We start from the raw sequence: 11,200 nt of genomic DNA, 5'->3' as shown, positions 1-11,200 counted from the left end.
TTATACTTTCATCTGATTAAGCTCAAATTGCAAAATGTTGCAAGCTCAAAAATACACACATCAGTCGAAAGAGTAGAAACACACATGCAGACATGCATATGCATGGTGGGTCGATTCATGGCTCTGACGCTTAAGGACCACTAAAATCTTCTAATGATGGCATGTTTCCACCAGGCCTATCCCTCATAGTCACTAGCTAATTCTCTTTTATTCCAGATACTGTTTGGTTAGATGCTTCCCTGGATGTGTTGTTTCCACCATGTTATTCTACTGGACACAATTAGCCTAAAAACACATATTATATAAGCATAAGACTAGTCACACCCATGTATTTGCTTAACACTACCACAAGGATACATTTCTCCTCTTATATATTATCTACTTATGTCCTCCAGAGGATTAATTGATTTTTTGGCAAATTAATAATAAAACAATAATCAAAGACCCCTAAATTCATATTTTTGTATATTCAAATTATTTATTTAATTTTATGGTAAGATTCTGTCAAATCAAAAGTTAATATCATTTCCCCTCATTTCAACTACTATCTTTGACTCTTCTTCAAGTAATTCTTCAGTGTAAAAAATTCAACCACAAACTTAGTAATAAACTAGTACTCTTTTTTTTCTTGCTGAGGTAATTGGGGTTAAGTGACTTGCCCAGGGTCATACAGGTAGGAAGTATCTGAGATCAGATTTGAACTCAGGTCCTCCTGACTTCAGGGCTGGTGCTCTATGCACTGAGCCAACTAGCTGCCCCAATAAACAAGTATGTAAAGGACACCTCAAGAAACAGTATAAAATTTAAATAATTTTTTGTTACCAATTTTTAAAATAATTTTTTAAATTTACTAAATTGATGCCCTGACCAGAGCAATTGTCTTAACTTCTTAGTACTCTGAGAAATTATAGAGTAAGTTACAAGAGAAATAGAAGGAATTTCTTCACCAGGGAGTTTCCTACATGAATCTAATCATAGGTCTAGTTCCTGTGCCTATTAAAATTGACCAAGATCTTTCTTGAGTTGACTGAGTGATGACTTTTCTCTAAGAAAAATAAAGCCAAAAAATCATATAATAGGAAGCTATTTTATAAGGTCACAAAGGCTATTCCTTTGGAATTTAGTGAAGCTACAGTTAATCATTCCTGTAGCCTAGTTCCACTTCTATCAATGACTAAGAAGATACACAGGATTTCTGATAACTCAGAGTCCTTCTAAAAGGACAAAACTTTTAGAAAGTATAAGACAATATTCCCATGAAATTTCACATTGTCCCAGTTAATTCAGTAAATTGTATGTGTGATTTTCCCATTTAAAAAAAATTTCTCTTATGTAACTTCCTTGTTGTATTTGGTATGACATTTATATGTGTCTAATCTCTCTATTAAATACCACTCTCCTTGAAGGTAAGGACTGAGTTTTATTGATCCCCCAGAATATCTTACATCTGGTTACTAATACAACACTCTATACAAAGTAATACTCAATTTGGTAAATTTTTAAGAGGAAATGCATTATAATGCAGTTTACATGACCATCTTGTTTTTTCCTCAGAAAGAAGAAAGGGCAGAAACAATCACCATCTGTTGCATGATGATCTTCCATGTAATTCAACATTGCTATTAAATTAATATCTCTACAATCATAAAAAATCAGATACAACCAGAAGATTTGGTAAGTTTCATTTGCTAAACTTCCTGAAGATAGCATGACTGATAATTCAAGTTTCCCTACTATTCACAAGTAAAAATGACAAAAACTAACACGTGGGTTCATATTTGGTTCTACCAAAGCCACATGCATCCAATTTAAGGTGAAAATAGTGTATTAGAATACCCATATGATACAAAAATGCAGTATTTGGTCTAAACCAAAAAAGTTATATGGGGTATTTTTTAGGAAAAAAATTATTGATAAAGAGTCCAGCTTCTAGAATAAGAATTCCCTATTTGACAAAAATTACTGGGAAAATTGGAAAACAATAGAACACAAACCAGGTATAAATCTATACCTCATACTGTGTTACCAAACCATAATCAAATTAGAAGAGCATGAAATAGTTTGCCTATCAGTTCTATAGGAAGGGGAAGAATTCAGAACCAAAGAAGAACTAAAGAGTGTTACAAAATGCAAAATAATTTTATTATATTAAATTAAAAGGCTTTTTGTACAAGCAAAACCAATGCAACAAAGATTACAAGGAAAGAAGAAATCTGGGAAACAGTCTTTATAGCAAGTGTCTCTGATAAAGGCCTCATTTCTCGAATATATAAAGAACTGAATCAAAGTTATAAGAATAAAAGACATCCTTCAATAAAAGGGCAAAGGACATGACCAGATGGTTTCCAGATGAAGAAATCAAAGCTATCTTTAGGTATATAAAAAAGTGCTCTGCAACACTTTTGATTAGAGAAATGCACATAAAAACAATTCTGAGATACTACTATATACCTACCAGATTGGCTAATGTGAACAAAAATAGGAAGTAAAAAAGGTTGGAGAGGATGTGAAGGAAAATGGGATACTAAAGCATTGTTGGTGAAGCTGTGAACTGATCAAACCATTATGGAGAAACCTTTGGAACTATGCCTATATATATGTGTGTGTGTGTGTGTGTGTGTGTGTGTGTGTGTGTGTGTATACACATACATATATATATATATATATATATATATATATATATATATATATATATATATATATATATATCTTATAGAAAAAGAAAGTTATTTTTCCTTATATGTGTGCATATATATATATATACACATATATGTATCTTATAGAAAATGAAAGTTATTTTTTTCCTTGACATTAAACTGGGTAAAAATAAAATGCTATTTAATGAAAAGACACAAAAATGATTATTGATGAACCAAACTGCAAATAGATATAGAATTGAAGAGTGACTTCCTAATCTGCTCTTCTCTAAGCTACATAATTTAACTTTTGAAGATTTTTTAATAAATCTTTTCTTCCAATCTTTGCTTCTTTGCTTACATCTGAAACTTAATCATTTTTGTAACAATCTTTAGCTTTCCAGCGTCAATATTCTAAGATTATAAATTACAGATGAATTGTTTATCTGCATTAATCAAGAAAATTATCACTTTTGGAATTCCTCACACCAATGTATTGTATTATGTTTGCATAAGAGGGAATTAAATTTGACTCACCTCACATGCAGCTTAGATGAGATGATCACTACTCCTACCTATTACCAGCTCACTTTTCTTATTCATTCTCTTTCTGGGTTCTAAGACAATGATATTTTCTTGTTACTGATTAAAATTTGAAAATCTCTACTTAATCAATTATCTCTGAGCCCCAAATCCCATTTTGTAATATTATTTATTATATAAACTGTAAAAATTCCTTTTCTATTAAATTTTTGCTCTTGATTATCATTAATTTTTTTACACAGTCTTATCCTCTTAGTGTTAAATAAACAGTATTTATTAACAATGGAAGTAGCAATAAAACGAAGACATAATAAACAATTATTCATAAATTATTAGCAGTAAGAAATATCACAATCAAAGCTCTCTCTAGCCATCCCTACAAATGCTGACTTCTCAGTTCTAGAAACACATTTCCATCATTCAATTCTCTCAGGATACCAATTAAAAGTCTCTTCTTAAGAATTCTCTTTATGTTTCTTTGCAAGATAAAAACTAAAAACAGTTCTCTCCAAGAATAAATTCTCTTAGTCCTTTTGCTCTGTCCTTTTTTCAGTCATCACAATGGATAGTCTCTCCAAAATAACTGTTAATATTTCAATCTCCTTACAAACTCTTCTCAAAATGACAGTTAAACTGTTAATTTTTAAGATCCCATTGCCCTCTTAAAGGCACTACCAGTTATTGCTGTCTTAGTGAGAGAGCTATCAAAACTAGTGTTACATTTTCTTTTTTTAAAGCACAATTACAAATTAAAGATTGATAACACATCTGTGGCTCACTATGATTCTAAGATCTTTTTTTTCTTTTATTCTTCTGACATTCATATAGTTTGAGTTAATCTATTTTGGATCTACCCCATTCCTAAATCTATATATTATAAAAGTTTTTTACATATCAAAGTTCAACTACTGTATACTATCACCTCACAAGCTGTTCCTGAGGTTGCTATCTAATTAGTATTCAAGTAGTCAAGAAACAAAGTGACCTTTTCTTGAGTAATTCAGCAACTTCAGTTCAACAAGAGCTTGTGGAGTGCCATGCAATTAATAAGATTGTAGAAAGAAGAAAAGGTCTCATTTTATGGCAAAAGAGATTAATTTAGCAAAGAGGAAATTAGGTATAATTTTAGAAGTATTTAAAGTGGCATAGGTACCTAATTGAGCCATTTCCCATGTTCTACAAGAATATATTTAATATTTTCTTTTGCCCAATGTTTCTGTGAAGTTATTCATCAAATGGGGTTTGGAAATGGCATCCCGACAATACTTTTCCTAACTCTTTTGCTATTAAGTTTGAATTGCTTATATTTATACTTGTTTCAAGGCAAACAAAATTGTTCCATTCCTAATAATGCTAACAGTGACAATTAAAATGCTAACACTTCTTTGTTTTGACTCAAACATACATGTTTTCCTTGAAAATTTTCAGAAAACCTAATTCAAAAATAACACACACATTAGAGTCGAAATGGGAAGTAATGGCTCTGAATTTTGCTTATTTAGTGTTTCCCTGAAAATAAACATTGTATAATTTTGATCGTGTTCACAAGAAAAGTTCTTCTTGGAATGAAAAGAAGCCCACTCTCTGAATATCTAAGCAGGCTGACTGACTGATGTGATACATTGCTTTATCTACAAGTATGAAAAACATTGACAATAAAAATTGCAAAGCAAGGAGCTTCAGTTCTTCTTAAATTTATGGAATAAACAAGCATTTCCAAAACATCATAATAAAAAGATGTTTACACATGAAACTGTATTTCTACTATATATAACTTGCTATTCCTTTTAAATATATAAATTATAATGTTAACAGTGGAAGTAGCAATAAAACTAAGACATAATAAACAATTATTCATAAATTATTAGCAGTAAGAAATATCACAATCAAAGCTCTCTCTAGCCATCCCTACAAATGCTGACTTCTCAGTTCTAGAAACACATTTCCATCATTCAATTCTCTTTTATTCTTTCTTTTCATCCCTCTATTACCCCCACACTATAGACAGCAACAATTAGACACAAATAGATATAGATAGATCTATGTGTAATAGATATATGCATGTTATGTATGTCTATATAGATAGTTTAATATATATTTAATATATACATACCTATATGTATGTATATGTACATGGAAGTGTGTATATATAGATATCTTATTACATAGTATATATTTACATATAAATTTGCATATGTATGTAAATTTACTCCGTTCATACTTGTACTTATCAGTTCTTTCTTTGGATGAAGATAGCTAATTTCTTCATATGTCCTTGATAGTTAACTTGGGTATTTATAATAGTTAAGATAACCTGTTTACTCCAAGTCCTTCTTAAAACAAAATTGCTAAAATTATATTCAAGGTTTTTTTAGTTCTGCTCATTTCATTCTTCGTTATTTCATGCAAGTCTTTTAATGTTTTTCTAATATCATTGAACTCATCATTTTTTATAGCACAGTAGTATTTCATCACAGTCATATACCACCTGTTTAGACATTCTCCAATTGATAGACATGTCTAGAATTTCCAGGTTTGCCATCAAAAAGAGAGCTGATATAAACATTTTAGAAAATATAGATTATTTTCTTCTTTCTCTATTCATCTTTGGAAACAGACCTAGTTGTGTTATTTCTGGGTCAAAGGGTAAAGGTAGGATCAAAGGGTAAAGATAGTTTAATGATTCTTTGGGCAAAATTTGATTGTTCTCCAAAATGAAATTGATTTTGACAATGAAATTTAACTAACCACATTGCTTGACCAAGTTAATTGTACAAGAAGTAATATTTAAGGAACTCTCAAATCTACATCTGCTGCTCTGCCTGGTTTCAACTTCATAGAAAGGAACCTCTGATCCTTCCACCTTGTGCTTTCTGACTTCTTTTTGTGTACTGTCTTGCTCTTCCCGTTAGACTGTAAGCTCCTTGAGGGCAGCAACTGCCTTTCTTTTTATTAATTGTATGCCCAGTGCTTAGCATAGTGCTTGACATATAGTAGATGTTTAATAAAAGTTCTTTTTGGATTGGATGGAAAGCCTTTATCTCTTGTTGGACTCTGTTTTCTGAGTTTCAATGAATATGTCATTCACCTCTTTTGAATTTCAACTTTAAAATTAAATTATATTTTAATGTATTTATGGCTTTTTATAGAATGGTGATTTCCTTAAATATCCTTCCACAAATTCAACCTTTCTTTTTAACAAAGTAAAACTGATGAAATGGCCACATCTTCCAATATATGTGCTTTCAAACCACAGTACCCACTTCTTTACAGTGAGAAGGGAAATGTGTTTCACCATCTGTTTTCTAGGGCCAAGATGGCTTGTTAGTCAATCAACCAACAAGAATTTATAAAGTACCTGTAACAAAATGTGAATGTTCTCTTTACCAATTCAGAGCACAATCCATCCCTTGAGATAACTAGAAAGATATAAACATATATATGGAGAGAGATAAAGACCGAGACAGTGACAGAGAGAGACAGAGAAAGTGGGGTGGAGGGAAGGGAGAGTACATAATTTCCAACCTGGACCTAAGGCAGTAAACATATAGAACATCATTGGAACCATGTTCAAAGCCTTTGCAGCTTAAGATGACCTGGCAGATTGTATTGGGTAACTCAATATCGATGTATAAAACATGAAAATACAAGTATGTAAAAACCAAAAGCTCTTTAAAGGACAAACATTAAAATCTTTTCCATAATTGACATGAATAAAGTCCTTATAAGGACCTTTTATCAGTTCTTTGTATTCACAACATGAGTGGGCCATTTTTCATTTCATTCAAATATTTCTCTGGTGTTACCTTTAAACTTATATTACCTGAATCATTCAATATTTATAATGATTTGCAGTCTGTTCATGTCCACCATAGTGTCTCTGCTGTGTTTTAAGAGATTCTCTAGCTTCAGTTTTAGGTTCCATGATATATAGTCATACAGCACTGAGAGGTGAATAATGGTATCCAAAAAGATGGGACCTTTTTTTGCTTCAAGAAGTAGCTTAGGATATTTAAAAGAACTGCAATTTCATAAAAGCAATCCAGTATCTTCTGCTATTCTTTTATAATCCTAGACTAGCTGTCCCTTTTTTAATATCTCCTCAAAATATGTATAATGATAGACAAACCATTTTGTCTGATTTAATTTATCCATCCATTAATAGTTCTTAGCCTGAAATCTATGAGATCTCAGTATTTCTGGGGAGGCCAGATTCAATTTGGATGTGGAACTGAAACACCTTCATGATATCAGCAAACTATTTTTGTAAGCATACTTCTCCTTTTTCGATGACTTATGTTATATTTTATATATCATATTACTAAGAAGGTTCATAACCCTCAAAATAATGTCATCTGAAAAAAAAATCTGTCTAGTTGGGTTTTTTCTCCATTTTTAATTTCATTAATGCCATTAGCCCCATTACACTGGGGGCTAATATTAGACTTCAAATGGGGTGGTTCCACAGTCATTGATGATTAGAGGTTTGTTTGTTTGTTTTTACAAAAATGTTTTCAAATCATTTTCATTTCTCAGCCATTTGGCTTGTTCCCTCTAGTTCAGTCCTTAAATATGCCAAAGAGATGTTTTTGCCTTGTTCTCTTAACAAACTATCTCTAAACTTGTTCCTCACATATAGCTATTGCTCTTTTATGAAGTGATACTTCTCATACTATTCTACCAGTCTTCTCAGCAAAGTTTTATAATATTCTATATTTGTATTGCCCTTGGCCATTGTATCTCTTCCTTTGATAAGATGATCAAAGGAGACTATCTCTAGTCATCCTAATCAATATCTTGTCATTGGACCCAGATGGCTCCAGAGAAGAAAGTGAGACTGATGACTTTGTACAGTCCTCCCTCATTTAAATCCAATTCACTTGCAAGTCATGTTACCACCTTCCTTCATATCAAGAAAGAAGGTACTCTTCAAGAAAGGACAAATAACAAATTAGGCTATTGGTGTACCTGGAGGAATCCATTTATATTCACATTAAAGCTATGAAGCTGTTGAAACTACCCCTAGATATACCTGTAAACTTAACAGATTTGTAAGTTCTATCTATTAATCATTCCAGTTCTTGCCTTGCCTACTCTGGAAGCTTGACTAGTGGGGAAATTGTACTTTATGATGGAAATACTCTGAAAACAATCTGCACAATTCCTGCACATGATCATCCACTGGCTGCCATCACCCACAACTCTGTAGGATCAAGGATAGCCAATAGGCATTTTCTATCTCTGAAGGACAAAAACTTTATAAGTTTAGGAGAGGAATGAAAAGTTAGATAAATATCAATTCTCTAGTTTTCAACATGGATTTACAGTTCCTTTGTGCATCCAGCAACACAAAAAGTGCCCATTTCAAACTGGACAATCTGATTTCCTACTGGTTCCTCAACTTAGAATGGTTACATGAAAAAGATATTCATGTCTGCTACATCCCATCTCAAATATCAGATATGATGAACCAGGACAGAGCCTTTGGCACTGTGCTTTTGAATTTCTCTGATCAGAAGAACATCTGCACCTTTTCTACAATTCAGAAGTTGCCAAGGCTGTTAGTCATATCATCTAATGGATGACTTTAACATTTAGACCCTCAAGACAGGAGAGTATATCTTAATCAGACTCACAGTTTTCTTGGCTTGGGAAAGACAGAAGAGGAAAAAATAAAATGATCTCAAACTTTCATTATCTCAGTCTTATGCAGTAATAGTAGCCAGACCAGGCACCATATCTTTATTCTCAACAGTAACAGGTTACTTGGAGGATCGTGAGATGCTTCAAAGAGAACAACAAATTTTCAGACATTTCAAATTGGATGTCCAATAGATATCTTAAATTCAATATGTCCAAAACTGAACTTATTTTCCTCAAAAACCCACTTCCTTGTCAAACTTTCCTATTATAATCAAGGATACTTCCAATCTCCTAGGCTCACAACCTCTATGATCCTCAATTTTTCACTACATTTCAACCTCTTTATCAAATCTATTGCAAAGGTCTATCAATTTTATATTTGCAATATCTCTCAAACAGAACATCCTCACTTGATACTGCATCACCCTAGCATAGGCCTCTATTATCTAATGTCTAGATTATTACAATAGCATACTGGTTGGTCTATCTGCCTTAAATCTCTTTCATTTATAATCTATTCAACTACAGAATGATTTTATAAAGCACAAATCTGAACCTGACAATTCAAAGATCAATAAACTATAGTGACTCCCTATCACCTCATGATCAAACACAAAACTCTCTTTAGCATTCAAAGACCTTCATATCTTACTCTTCTACCATTTTTTCAGTAATTCTTACACTTCACAGTTACCCCAACTCCTGCACAATCCAGTTTCACTGGCCTCCTTGCTCTTTTACAAATAAAATACTCTACCTCTGGTTCTAGGTATATTCCCTAGCTGTATCCCATGCCTGGAATTCTTTTGCTTTTCAGTTCTTTTTCCTGGCTTCAAGGTCCAACTAAAAGCCTACTTTCTACAGGAAGCTTTTTCCCAAACCCTTTTAACTCTAGTACCTTCCCTCTGCTAATTATTTCCTATTGCTCTATATATAACTTGTTGGTATGTTTTTGTTTGTTGACTCTTCCATTAGATTGTGAACTCCTCAAGGGCATTAACTTCCTTTTGTATCACCAGGGTTTAATGGAGTTCCTGGCCTATAGTGGGTACTTAATAAATGCTAATTGAGTGATCAGCAAATATAAAAAGGCAAACTCAAGGAAATAAATATTTACATGAAGTGATGCAGAGTGAAGAAAGTAGAACTAAAAGAACAATGCATACACAAACCAAAATTAAATAGTTATATTTAGACACGGGATACCCTGACTACTAGTTCCATCTCCTACAAATATTGTGAGGTACTTAAAATTTCAGTGGTATAAGCAATTCTTTAAAATTTGAAGCTATAGAACTGTTACAGATCATCTCTGATAAAGGAACTTTTCTAGCCAGGAATTTAATGCTCCATGAAATAATCACAGATGTAGATCCAAAATTTAGCAAAGAAAAAAGGACAATAATGGCAACAATTAGGGGAAAGAAACCATATGAGGTGGAACCAAGATGGTGGATTTGAAGCAGCAATTCAGCAAAAATCAAATAATATTTTGCTCTCAACAACTTTAAAAATAATAACTTGAATCAAATTTTGGAGTGCCAAAGCTAACAAAAGTCATAATGAGATATTTTTCCAGCCTAAGACAATTTAGGAAGTTAGCAGGAAAGGTCTGTAACAATGGGATGGGTGAAATCCCAGCATCACTAGTAGAGGTGGCTGGTTTAGTAGTAGTTTGAGCTTTATATCCAGAAATAATAAGTGGGACAAGGCAATTGATCACAAAGATATTACAGAGGACACTCTGTTGGCACTCAGTAAAACTGGCTGATTAGCAATTTTATTGCCATAAGAAGTTCTAGGTTATAGTTCCAGGACATAGAGGAGCAGTAGTACTTGTGGGAGCAGAAAAGCAGGGAATCTGATCACAGTTAGGAGAAGAAGTAGCACTGGTGGCTACAAAGAAGCAAGGATATTTCCTAGATAAAGATCATAGAATAGACCAAGAGAGCAGTAACTATATCTCTTTCAAGATCTTGCAAACATAGAAGCATCAAAAACTTGCAGACATCCAGAAATATCTCTGAAAATAGAAAGAGAAAATTCTGTAACATAAGGTAATGTCTCCTCACCCACAGTGGAGTAGTGCCCAATTATAACAGAAAGCTCAAAGTCAAGAAATCGGTTGGGGAAATGAGCAAACAATACTAAAAAGAATGACCATAAAAGGCTATTATAGTGGCAGGGAAGACCAAGACACAAAGTCAGAAAAAAATAATGTGAAAATAACTACAAACAAAATCTAAAGAAAAATGCTAATTAAACAAAAGCCCAACAAGAATTCCTGGAAGAATTAAAGATAAAAATAAGAGTGTTAGAGGAAAAATTGGGGGAAAAAATGAAAATAATGCAAGAAAATTGTGAAAAGAGAATTAACA

At 32.6% G+C, this 11,200-nt stretch overlaps 1 pseudogene; it reads left to right on the top strand.

The window, feature by feature from the left end:
* Positions 1 to 2,330: 2,330 nt before the first annotated feature.
* LOC127557277 (WD repeat domain phosphoinositide-interacting protein 1-like) lies at positions 2,331 to 9,014 on the top strand (annotated as a pseudogene).
* The last annotated feature ends 2,186 nt before the right edge of the window (positions 9,015 to 11,200 follow it).

This window comes from Antechinus flavipes, chromosome 3 (assembly GCF_016432865.1).
Source record: "Antechinus flavipes isolate AdamAnt ecotype Samford, QLD, Australia chromosome 3, AdamAnt_v2, whole genome shotgun sequence".
Lineage (NCBI taxonomy): Eukaryota > Metazoa > Chordata > Mammalia > Dasyuromorphia > Dasyuridae > Antechinus > Antechinus flavipes.
The sequence above is the reverse complement of the archived record's forward strand: the minus strand, read 5'-3'. Positions and strand labels throughout refer to the sequence as shown.